Source organism: Apis mellifera, linkage group LG1 (assembly GCF_003254395.2).
Source record: "Apis mellifera strain DH4 linkage group LG1, Amel_HAv3.1, whole genome shotgun sequence".
NCBI classification, from domain to species: Eukaryota; Metazoa; Arthropoda; class Insecta; order Hymenoptera; family Apidae; genus Apis; species Apis mellifera.
Genome location: NC_037638.1, coordinates 24,452,061 through 24,465,840, shown reverse-complemented (window position 1 = coordinate 24,465,840; position 13,780 = coordinate 24,452,061). Strand labels below are relative to the sequence as shown.

General features: G+C 42.0%; 1 protein-coding gene across 23 annotated transcripts in view; it reads left to right on the top strand.

Annotated features, from left to right (window-relative positions):
* Positions 1-13,780, top strand: part of LOC551071 (bromodomain adjacent to zinc finger domain protein 2B) — a 139,081-nt gene that overhangs the window by 67,510 nt on the left and 57,791 nt on the right. The gene's annotated exons all lie outside the window — the stretch shown is intronic.

The window sequence follows — 13,780 nt, the reverse complement described above, 5'->3', positions numbered from 1 at the left end:
AGAGCGATCTACGTGTCCCGGCGCGGCGGCAGGACCCTCGTCGCGGTCGTCAGCAACCGGGGGAGGTTGGGACATGGCAGAGCAGGGGTTGGGGGCCACGACAATGCCCCACCCCGGGTTCTGGTATCGATCTGTCGCAACGAAAGTTGAGATACCGGCCTGAAAGTATCAGCTGGATGGATAAGCCTGAATTATTATTCCGTTTGCCGTCCTTTGCTTCCTCTCTGCTCTCTCTCTCTTTACTGAAGTCGAATACTTTCTCGTATGCGCGAGATTTTTCTTTTTTTTTTTTTTTTGGTTTTTGGTCTGGGTCAAATGTGATCGCGCGGAGCGTTATGAAATAAACGTTGGTATTTTCTCTCTCTCTCTTTCTTTTTTTTTGAATCATTGTTTAAGGTAAATATTCGATATTCCGAGGATAACGTTACAATACCAAATTCGTGATGATTCATCCGTAATATGTAAAGGTATCTTTAATGAAAAGAATTAAGTGTTAGTTTATTTATTCTAAAGAAAATTGAACGTGTCATGTATATATTGAATTAATGGAAAAGAACGAGTCATATATCGTGTGATCGAAGATAAAAAAAGAAGTTTACGTCGAAGAATTAGATTCCGACTTTTAAAAAAAACCCATCGATATTTAATCGATAGTAAATCGATGCTCGTTAGAGATTGTTTCTAGAAGAAGAGAATTCGCGATATCGACGCGTCCAGTCCAATATCTTCGTTTGGAACATGATATCACGAACAATACCGGGTATGATATCACGGTTCGTTAATAGCTTCAAAGACATCGTAACGCTAGATCACAATATTACACTCGATACACAAAGTTTCTATGCCTGTTACGTTATATATATATATATCACCTTCAACGTTCTTACCAATCAAAGCGTGTGCGCGTCTTTCGAGCAAAATACACCGATGCGTCATAACCTCTCCTATATTCCTTTGAGCCACTCGTCAACCGACCATAACCTCGAAATTTGTCCCGAAATACTCGAAACTCGTCATCCGCCGAATAAGATATCGATCCTTTTCACCGAGCCCAGATGATCCAAATGACCTCGAGCGTAGAAAGCATGGAAGCGTAATCATGTAACGACGGGCGAGCGTGTAAAGCCGATATCGTGATTACTGGTCTCTCGTTACGTGTGTGGGACGTTATGGAATAGACTTTCGCGGGTAAACGCGTTCGCAAATGCGAATAACGTTTCGCCTGCGCGCGCATGTTATTCACGCGTGAACACGATTGGAAAGAGAGGCGGAGAGATGGATAGGTAGATAGAGAAAGAGAGGGAGATAGAGAGAGAAAGAGAGAGAGAGAGAGAGAGAGAATTCTTTGGTTCACAGACACTGACATTTTCCTTTCCGTTGAAGACGCGCGATAAATACGTGCACTGCTGGCATTTCGCGTTCCGGTTCTACGCTCGAAAGTTCAGTAGCTCCGTTTATTACTCGCTCACTTTGTGCAAGGATCGTATAGCTCGTGGTGGAAGCTTCGACGGATGGATGTTTTATTGGATAACGGGCGCTTTAGGTTAAGTTTAATAATGTTTTGTTCGATACGAGTGGATTTAGGTTAGGTTCGATACGATTTTACGTTATGTGTTTAATTTTCGCGATAAATTTTGGCTTCGTTAGAAGATTGTCATCATAAGATAAGATTCACGATTCACGAGGATAGCTTAACGTATTTACGAAGCAAAAGATTAATCTCGTATACATAACGAGAGGAAAACTATTGGACGCGAGAGTGGTTTTTAGGTTATGTTCAATGATACTGACGCTTTGCCATAGATCTTAGATTTATTAGAAAGGTAAAATTTATGCTTCGAGATATTTATCTTATTCGTTTTATTAAGAGGTTGAGGAATTAATCGCACGAATGAAAAGAAGCTTCGTTACAATACGTTCGGATTTATTATACGCTATACTGTACTATATAGATATCTCTCTCTCTCTCTCTCTGGAGAGTTATAAAGATATCGTTACACCTTCGAGGAAAAACACTCCGATAAAACGATTTACCGGTCCCCGCCAGTTAGAGGAGATTAAAAAGTTAAAAGTAAAATTGCACGGGCGAGTGAGGTAACCAGAAGCGACATCAAATGGAATCGTAAAATACCGAACAGCAACCGGGATCGATACCGTAAACGAGAGTATGCTAACGCTCAAGAGGTTATGATAGTATATTCGTTTGTTGTTTCAAGAATTTATCTGGATCGTGCGAAAAAAAGCTCGGTTCGAAAGAGAGAATGAAAAGCAGAGAGAGAGAGGAAAAAAAAAAGAAAAAAAAAACAAAAGCCCCCCCGCTCGATGAAAGAGAGAGTGAATGAAAATGGAAAGGGTCCGACTTTCCGCAACTGTACTTTATTCTTCGAATTTCTTCGAGAACTGTTGGCTGCCTAAGCGTCGCCGGTGAACTTGTTACCCTATGTACGGTACATAATATGAAGTTGGCCAAACTAACGTCGAAACTTTGGGCTGTGAATGCGGGCCGGTTTGCGTGCCGTGGATTTCAGGTTTCATTTTCGGCAGTCGGGGAGGGGGAGGCGGAGGGGAGGGAAAGGAAAGGAGGGGAGGAAGGGAGAAGGAAAAAAGAAGAAAGGAGAAGAAAGAACTTGGTCGACGGGACGATTAAATCACGAGGATCGGTGAAAGCAAGTTGTGTAGTTCGTATCTCGGGGAGGGACCCTTGATTTTTATATTTCGCCAAAGTTCTCTTACCTGCGAAAAAGTTCGAGTTAAACGCTCGATCCGAATTTTTAGGAATTGGAAATTTCTCGAGAGTCTAGACGTTCTATGTTTTATTTATCGAAACCGACCGCTTTTCGTACCGGCGTGGAAAATTTCCGTGGAAAATAGCGAGGGGGGGAAAAAAAAAGATATTCTTTTTTTTGAAACTTCGAATTGTAAGCTTTGAATTTTTTTTTTCTTTTTTTCGAATTATTATTAAATATTCAAGGTGTTTTGTCGCGACTTATCGTCACGTATGATTCGATGCAATCGCGTTAAAATACTTCGTTCCAAGCCTTGAACACGAGTCTCGAGTTTTCGAAGGATAGATAGCGTTCTTTGTCTTCCGGCTAGGAACGGATTCCACTTGACTTCAATGTAATCGGCTGAACGTATTTCAAGAGACGTGACGCAATCGGTTACCTGGCCAAGAGGTTCGATCGAACGCGATCCAAATCGATCCTCCTCTCCTCCCCCCTTTGGAATCGCGGATACGTCGTTATATCTTTCGAATCTCACGATGAGAATTAAATCCCGAACGTAAAATATACGTTTCCCTCATTTTTCTGATAAAATACCGAATCGCGGATGATACAATCGAAAATCTTCTGAATTTTTTTTGCACCGCGCGTCAACGAGGAGAGAAAGTCGAAGAATAAGCGGGAAGTTTTCGAAGTTGAAAAATTGATGAAAATTTTGTCGAGCATTATTTCGTTTCGATCCTCTTTTCACGACAAAGTACAAAGACTTTCGCATGGACGATCGTATATGTATAAAGAAGATAATCCGATATATATTTTTACCAGCTTCCCTCTCGCCTCGTCCCAATATTTTAAATAATTCCGGTATATTTTAAAAACAAAAATCCGATAACAAGAATGGAGAAAAGAGAGAGAGAGCGCGTTATTACTCGAGGTGAAAAAAAAATAAAAAAAAAAAGGAAAGGGAAGAGCAACGTGTAAAAACGATGAAATAGGGAGGCGAAGAAGGCTGTCGGTATTTCACAAATTACCGTATAATTAAATTAATGGCGCGGGTATATATGTAGTAGGTGTGGTAGGCGTCGATGGGTGAAGCGTAACGCGCGCGAGCGTTATCCGATTGCGACGGATTTCCTCCGGCACGGTGTCGGCGAATTTTGTTCCCACGTATATATAATCCGATACGAAAAATCACGCAAATTAATAATAATGGAGTTACGAAGCGGGCGGCGTACGCACGACTCGTGGAATTAAAACGTATCGCGGCCAATGTAATTACCATCCGAGTTGACGCATACCTGTCCCCCTGTAAACGTAAGGAATGGGGGAAAAAAAAGAAAGAAATAAAACAAACGACGAAAAAGAAGGAGGGAGGGAGGAGGAGTAGAGGCGAAAAATAACGAGAAAGAGAAATAGTAGAGAGAGAGAGAGAGAGAGAGAAAAGAGAAAGAAGTAATGAGCAGTAGATTGGTGGAGGTAGATGCACGTCTATAGGAGGAAAAAACCGAAACAGAGGAGGCATTATCGAGTTTGACTCTCGTTTGTACGAGATTGTTCGAAGGTGAATGTTTAATGGTCGTCGTGAAAATGTTTTGTAATTTAATTACGGTATTACTCGATGAATTGTTGCGTTTATACCGTCAGTTACATCGTAACCATTCAACTTCGGTAATTCAAGCTTTTCCATCCCCATCATTCAACTTTTACGAGCCTTTTACATCTCTCCTGTCGATTCTTCTCTTTCTCCCTCCCTCTCTCTCTCTTTCTCTTTCTCTTTTTTTTTCATTCTACACGGTGTTAGAGTTAGTTTTCCAATGGTATTGTATTATCCGGTTGGTAAACGGGCACGGGATGTTTTGAAAACAATTTTTATTCGATATTTTATTCCACGACGATGGGAATTCTTTGTATCGCGCAGACAGAGAATGGATATAGAGATGGCTCGTTCCAACTCGAAAAAAAAAACTTTTCAATCGATCTTACGATTACGACTTTGCTTCCTTGGCGATCAAATCGCGTCATCGAATCATTTATTCTCGATAATTGAATATCATTCGTCGCCATAGAGAACATCTCTCGATCCAATATTTCACACACACACACCTGCGAAATTCAGGTTACCGTGTACAATAACCGATAATCCCTGTTCAAAGATCGTTTACGTAATACGGTAGCAGGCTGTATACATTGTATTATTACCATTCGAATTATCGATTGAGCTATTGTATCCATTCATTACACATCGAGTTTCTTCTTAGAGAGTCGGATGCAACTTGCTCGTTTCTCGTCCAGAGACACGGATCGTTTCGACCGATCGATCGATCCTGCACTCTCTTTCTCCGAGGAGGAAAATGTGGGACGGCGAGAGAGAAAGAGAGAGAAAGAGAGAGAGAGACGGAGAGAAGTCGGCACACAAAAGGGAGAGAAAGGAAAGAGCGAAAGACCAAGGAGGGCAACAGCGGCCTGATTTATAGGCAATATACCGTTCACCCGTTTTCACTGCGTAACTTCCGCCAGTTTCGTTCCATCTTGACACACGCCACGGAGAGCACGCTTTTTAATCGACCGATCTCTCGAGTCCTCTCTTAGATCGTTCGTGAAAGTCGAGGTTATTATCATTGAATTTTCGAGACGATGATCTTCCTTTCTTCTGGATGGAAATTTTCAACGAAACTTTGTGGAAATAAATTTCCAGAGAAAGATTAGATTGGATTATTTTTGGTATTATACTCGGTGAAGAATTCTTAATTTTGTTTCCTTTTCTTCCACTCGCTATTTTCGCTATTTTCGTGGCGGTTCGTTACATCGATAGACGCTGCGCATTTTGGCCGCGGCAAAGATGCGCGGCCGGATCCGGAGAGAGAGGGAAAGAGAGAGAGAGAGAAACGCGCTCGATCGTTGGCGACAAGGCGAAATGTGGGCCGTGCGACTCTGAGAACTGGAACGTGCGTACAGGTGCGAAACCTCGCCGCGTTTCAATCCGCAGCCAGCCGGGTTTCCCTTTGAATCCGGCTGCTTTTAATCGACCCACGCGATTCAATTTCCATCGCCGTTGGCTTCGCCATCTTCGGCTCGATTCCGTCCTAAATAATTATTTTTAATTGCCGCCGAGAACGAGATGATGTAGACTTGTTTCCCTCTCGTTATCCTCTCCTTTCCAATAAAATTCGAATAGAAAAAACTCACCATCTCCAAAGAAACGCAACAATTACATTTCTCGAATGATATAAATTCGTTCGATTCTCGATCGCGCCAAACTTACCCTCGTTCGCCCCTAGAATTCATTGAGAAACAGATCCTCGTATATTAAACGGCCACTTGACCTCCCGCACGCTTCCTTAAACACTTATCATTCGCACCGAATATGCAAAGAGAGAGAGAGGGGTTCATTCACCAAAGAGATTCATTCATCGAGGAATTTTACAAAACAGAGGAGATGGTAACCGTTGATTAATACTTTTCGCGTAAACGCATTCTTGAACGAGTAGTAAAATAACCCAAGAAAGCCAAGTTAAAACACCGTCCATGCAATAACTCGGCCATTTTTGAACTTAACGTCTCTCGAACGTTCTCCTCTCCCCCTTTCACGAAATTCATTCCTAATTTTTTAATTACGAACGAGCATTACTCGAAGAGAATCATTTTCCAATTTTTACCTTTCTCGAAAAAGTGGAGAGAAGAGAATACGAAGGAGAAGAGGGGACGTTTCGTCCCCGCGAAAATACGCCGATTTAAAACTTTGAGGTCGGCCATTAGCCTTCACCCACATTGCTCAATCGCCGCGAATACTGCGGCGAGAGAGACGATTACGGCAAGACGTGTCCGATTGCCGTGTGCAACGAGGAGAGGTGTTGCTCGTTGGGAATTAATTCGTGCTTATTACCGTGATTGCTTAACCGGCCTGATAATATCGTATTCTTGGGCGGTGGTTGGGAGCCGCCATTTTAACGAACCGTGATTGACGCGGTTTAACAATTGGGCCACGCGGCGGGGGGGGATGGTTATACCGATGTTTCTCCACGATGGAACGGAACGGGAACGGAGCTATCATTGCACGATGATAACAGGTTTATACGTGTTTTCTATTATTATTATTGTTATTGTTATTACGTAACGCAGCCGTTCGCTGCGAAACGATATATATATTTTGCAAGTGCGCTATTCTCGTCCACTTATTTTTATTCCTCTTCGCCTTCTGCCTCGAGAATGTCACCTTTTTTCCTTCTTTTCTCACATTCGAATCGATCCTCGATGACGTCGCGAGCTCTCTTAGTTGACCCCCTTCCAAAATGTTGTTCGTCAACGATCTTTGAATTCGCTTCGAGATGGAAATTTATCCACCCAGAAGAAGGAAGGGACGCATTTCGAAATCATCGACGATTTTCGCTCCTCTCTGTTTCGCCAAACAACAAATCCATTCCACTTAGCGGTCGAAAACAAATAAAGAAAAAGAGAGAGAGAGAGAGAAAGAAAAATAGAGGCGGTGGAACGAAAAAAGGGAAAAAAGGGGATAAAAACTCGGCGGTACTTGGACAAACGGAAACACAGTTGTGCGGCAATCGCAGAGGAGAGTGACCTTGGCAACGAAAAAAAAAAATAGAGAGGGAGAGGGAGGGAGGGAGAAAAAACGAGAGAGAGTTTACAAAATCAAGGAAAATCGAGGCGGGAACGCCGAATCGAGGCTCGAAAAGCTACTCTCGAGGAAGACACTGACCCAGATACCCGTATACACGAGGAAGGTCGTGTGTAAACGCACACGTCTATCCACGCACCAGGTCTCTACGTGTATACGTATATTTACCCGTACGTAGCCGACGGATGAATAACGCGGCCGGGGGGGGCTATACGTGTGCACGCACACGACAGCGTGGACGCGCGTGCGTCCGCGCACCCACACGCGCGCACGATGAGGCCAGCCACACGGCGGAATAGAGGGTTATGTATTTTCTTGGCGAGAGCGAGAGAGAGAGAGAGAGCGGGCAATTTGCTCGTCTCTCTTACCTGTGCGCGCGCGCTGCGTCGCGGCGTTTCCATGTGTGCGTGGATGTCCCACATTACGCGTCAGTTAAACAAAAGGGATTAAATTATAGCGAACGTTAGCTGCGATAGTTAACGTTACGTAAAAATTTATTCGCATAACCTAAGTTAATTCTACCTAACAAGCGTTCAAGTGTTTCATTTTGTCGTCTGTTTTTCCTTTTGTTCTCTCTCTCTCTCTCTTTCTCTTTTTTTCTTTTTCTCTCCTTTCCAGCGTATTTTTCTTCGTTCCAATGCGATCGTTGTTGGCGATTTATCATAAGCGATTATTCATTTTTTTTTATCGTATCTTTCTATGCTTTGACGAATCGATAAGTTTATTTATTAATCGTAAGTATATATATATGTATATAATTGAAGGTGTTACGTGTCGGTTCAGGTGGTGGTATATATAAGTTACGCTCGTCGAGTTTAATTTAAATGAATAAAAAAAAGAAAAAAGGAAAAATACGAGAAGTTGAGAGATTCTTATGGCCGTCGTGGAAAATTAACCACGTGTTTGAAAAGTTGCGACTTTGTAGGGTGTTACATTCATTGGATTTGATGTTTTTTATATTGCTTTTTACACCGTTTTTCAGTGGTTCGTTAAACGTTGGCAAGTGTTTATGGTGATTGAAGAGAACGTGAAAGTTGAAAGGGGGGGGAGTATTTATCGTTACTCCGAATGCTATGATAAAGTTAGAAGTTATATTGTACTTGAAATGGTTTCGGAACTTTTACCACCGAGATTCATATCCAACTTTCGTGTCAGCGAACTTTTATCACGATTTTTACCTTACGATCTTTAAATACGACTAATATTAATTCGTCTAATAATCTAATGAATCAACTAATAAATAGTATATATTTTTATTCCTCTCATTCGAGAATACAATCGACTTATGCTCGACATATACTTATCCATTGCGCACAGTGTTAATAATGATATATCCGTGGGATATATAATTCGATTTTAAATAAATAGAGAAGACGGTACGCGAAAACGTAACGATTAAACCTTGTTTATTAACTTATAAATTGGAATGAATTGCGACAGCAGCGCCAAGATAAAGCGATTTTCACACTCGTTCGTCCGTTTAACTTTAAACAAATAACCTTAACCGACATTTTTCCATACCAACTTTGTAATTACGTTTTAATCTCTACGATGCGCAAACTCGCGAATATCTAATAAACATTTCCCATTATCTCTCTTCTATTTCGTATTATCATTGAACGAAATATTCGCGGAATATTCCGGAAATTCGAGATGAATTTTCCTAACTGGAAAAAAAAAAAGAAAAAAATCGCGCAAAAGGATAATCGATCTTCCGCAAGTAAATTCCAGCAATTCCTTGGCAATTTGCGGATTCCATTCCGGTTGAGAGAGAGAGGTGGAAGCTTTTGAATGAAATTCAGCCGGAAAGCTCTAGCTAGGCGAAAGTTCACGGCAACAAAGTGACGCACAGGTACACGTGCGCGGGCGCACGTGTGCGCGCATTTACATACGGTCCTTTAATAGGCGCACGTGCGCGTCGGTGTGCGTAACTCGGCCTTTATGTTTATGAATGGGATTGTAGTGGTGGCGGCCATGCGCTGTTCCACGTTTGTGTGTGCGTGCGTGCGCGCGCGCGTAAAGTTATATCGATGACTCAGCCTCTGTCTCTCGTTGCACTCGCGCGATATATTCAACGCTCCCGGGGAACGTTGAACCGCCCCCTCACCTTTTTCGCATCTTTATTCCCTTCTGTTATTTCAACTGTGTCCCGTCTTTTTATTTCCTTTTCTCTCTCCTTCCTTTTCTTCTTTTTTCAACAAATTCGCTTTCCCTGTTTACGATTATCGTCACAGGGAATTTAAATTCTTTAGATTAAAATTATTTCGTCGATAACGTTTCATCGTTGCTTTCGAAAGTATCGAGGTGTTTGATACGTTGCAGCGTCCCTGAAAAGGGAATTAAATTTTTTTCAATTTTCAAGGAATATTCCAAGGTTTAACGTATTATTTACGTAATAATTCGTATCTCGAGGCAATTGTTAATGTACAGGATTTAAACACTTTGAAAATTCACGTGCGTGGTATTCATTGTTGTCGGACGACACGTGGCTCGGTTAACGCGGTTACCCTTCCAAACGCGTATAAAGTTACGAGGGCAAGGTGTATCTCTAATTACTAATTACTCGAAGCGTTTGTTCCGTCAACTGGATGGAAGGAAAATTATTTTAATACATCAGATATCGAACGAAAATAATACTCGGTCATCGAATTCGTACGTCGAGTTTCGACATCGCTAGTATAGACAGATTATCCGAGATATGATCTATTCGTGTTTTGTTTTGTTTGTTTGTTTGTTTTTTTTTTTTTTAATCTCGTTACACGAATCACGAACGAAATGACGATTAAAAAAAAAAAAAAAAAAAAATTTCGCCCCCGGATCGAGGAGAATTTAAAACAAGTATATACGTGTATATATTGGTGACTGGGCATAAATATGACCCATATTTTCTGCTTTTTACGGAAAATCGTAGCCCGATGGCTTTTTAACGATTTGTTATATAAACATCGTTATATAACGTTTCCCCCGATTTTATTTCCACCGATTTCATATATACGCGAAACAATAACGCGACGGGAATTATTTTTCGCGCGACAATTAATCGCGCGCGGCTCCCCGAATGTAACGAAAGGGGGGGGGGAGAGAAAGAGGGAGGGAGGAGAAAAAAAAATGGAAAAAAAAGAGATCGAAAGGAGAAGAAAGGGATAAAGATTAACACGGGGGAGGGGGGAGCGAGGATTTTTTCCAAGACTAATTGCATAAACGCGCGAACAGCGTCCTCTGGAACAAACTACTTTGGTTCGTTTCAGGCGACACGGCGTATATTCTCGGGCCACGCATTATCGTATTTTTCACGTAACGCGTTCGCACGGCGCGGCCACGCCAATTCCGATTTGCATAACGTATGAATAATGCATACGCCTCTAACAGTAACAAACGCCTCGAATTACCGCAACGCTCCAATAGACTAGATAAATAATTGTACTAATAATAATTAATCTTCCTTTTTGCGGATTTCCAATATATATATATATTTATATATATATATATATATATATATATATATCGTTTCGACATCTTTTTCGATTTATTTTTCGCGATTATTGAAACGGGATATTAATGAAGAAAGAGGTTCTTTTTTAAAAGCAACAAATTTGAAAACGTTAAGTTAAGATTAGAATTTTCGTGGATGGACGTTTCCTCGTTAATTAACGATACTTGATGATCGATCGAGGAAGCGCAGACGCGTGAAAATCCTGGGTAATTGTCGATGTCGGGGTACGGGGAAAGTGGTTCAAAGGGGAGCCAATTAATTAAACAAACGCATCTTTTCCCCTGGTCTCGATACGAATCGAACTCGTGACCGTACCAACCCTGTCAACCCACCACCGTTTCAATTAACGCAAATGAGTTAGTTTCGTGATTTGATTAGTCGAGTGGCCGAGTTCTTTGAGAATGCATAGGCTCGGAACTCGAAACTCGGTCGTCGCGGCAAGGAGAGAATTCAGAACGACTTCTTCGATTTATTATCGCGAATCACGAGAATTCGATTCGAGCAACGATCTCTTAAAAATTCGATTCATCTGTTTAATTTTCAAATTTTCTAACTCAAAACTTTTCCGTTCGGTTTTAAAATTTTGGAAACGGGTTATAGCGGTTTCGTCGGCGCGCAACAGCGGCGGCAGTGTTTCGCGTAATCGAAATCCGCTGTGATCCCCCATTGAAGGTTCGCACGAGTGCGAATATCGGGGACGTGTTCCGCGAAATTCCCGCGGATTTCTTGCGGCGCCGTGCGAGAAATTAGAGCCCATTCCCCGTAATACCGTTACGTGACGGTACATCGCGTCCCAATCTCTCCGCCCTTGCCTCCGGTAATTTGGTTAAAATTTGGATTATATCCAGACGGTGGGTTTATACGGGAGATATATATCACCCGTTCGTCGCTCCACCAATTTTCTATATATCAATTTATTAATCACCTTGGCGAACTCGTGTCAAGTACGGGGTTAATAAAACCTCGTATAATTCCGTTCCCTCGATTTAAGGGTAATAATTAAATTTTCCCGCGTTAAAATTGCATTATCGACCGAGGGTATCTTTCGATTCCCGCGCGCATTTCGCAATTTTCGGCCGAGAATTTATCGCCGCGGCCCGTTATTTATAAAACACGGATCGGAAAATCACGGATAGGAAATACGGGATGGATCGGTTCGGTGTTCCCGTTCCGGGATAACGGGTCGAAAGAGAGTAGAGTCGGAAGCTGGATATCGGGGCAGAAAGAAGTTATAACGACGGGGGGAATTCTATTTAACGGTGCGAACGGTGTAAATCTTCGGCCACTAAATTTTCCGCGTATTTATTAGCCATTCGCCGATGCGTAATGTGCCAGAACCGGGCTATTTATAAGGTAGCTATTTATCCAATGGCCGAGCCATTCAATTTTCGTCTTCCTCGTTCTTTTCAAAACGTTGAATTTTATACACCTCGACGGCTCGTTCCCGACGCCATATTGGGATTCGGTTAATTATCGCCTCCTTTGAAATTCTTCGAAACTTTCTCGTTCTTAATCGACGCTCGCTATATAAATATATCTATTAAAATGGCACAAAATAAACTTTTTTGTTTGCGAAAAGAGAATCGTTTTCTTAAACCGTTAAAATAGATTACCATTCCTCTGTACGACTATTTTTATAGCGAAAAAAATCATCCCCCTTCCCCCCCCCCCTCGCGTCTATAAATGAGAGAAAGCAATAATTTATGTCTTTCCTCTCGCGCACTGGCCGACCTCTATCCCTCTATTGTTCGAATCGGCTCGTGGCGAACTCGAAATTTTCGAATTGGAAGGGAACTCGATCGAGGAAAGGGAACGTTTCGAGCGAAAAATTTGAACGGCCGTCGAAAACGGAGACGACGACGGAGGCGGCCGGTTGGTAATATTGATTTCGTATTAACGAACGCCGATACACGGACGACTGGCTGACCCTCGACAAATATTACGCCCCTCGCTCGCGTCTCCACTTCGAAATCAATTTACTGCGTTTGCGGTATTACTTTCCTTTAATACGATCCTTAACGAAAGAAGGAAGGAAGGAAGGAATCTAGATTTCGTCGTCGCAACTTTTCGCGCCTCCATTAGCAATTTTTTCTTTCTCAATTCTCTCTACATTCGTTTTTTAGAAGAAGATACAAATACTTCAATCGTATAAATTTATAATTTATGAATTATTTATTCCTCGAACGAGTTTGGAAACAAGATTCGAGATGTATTCTTATTAATTCCAAGTATCGAATATTAATTAACCGAGGGTAATCGCAGCGGCCATCTTGGAAACGCAACCTCGGCAACGTTGGACGGGTTTCGTGGTTCCTCCGACGTCCACCAATTTTCGATATTACCTATATACCAGTTTCGATATTACCGATCCTTTAACTTTCCCCCTGCCCCGGAAACGGGGAACTTGGTCTGTTTGCGCCGCCAACTTCTGGAACACGGTGAAATTAAACATTTACCCTCGGTTGCATACGCCGCGCCGTTCCATCGCGTATAAATATTTATCAGGAGTAGTTTCGCGCTGTAATCCCCCGCGAAATGGATGCTACGTGAATATGAATGGCGATAATCGTGCGCACACTATTGTATACCTTGTTGCACGTAAACAGCACGTCTGTTTCATTCATTGATATCCAGCATGGGAAATCAATACGTTAAACCTGTTCAAATCGAAGGATCGTGCGCGCGCGTTGTAACGCGTTGTATTGTTTATCGCCCGATCGCGTGCAGCTTTAATATTCATTTCAACCATTCCCCATAAATAATATACCAAGTTTTCGATCTCGAGGAAACTCAACTCTTTATTGATCTTTTTCCAATTTTCGATTAAAATCGGGGGAGGAAGAATTAAGTTAAGCCGTTTTGCTCGAGATTTCAAGGAATTTCTCTGATCGTCACCGTTGTGTTAATTTACGGATCTGTGTTTCGAAAATT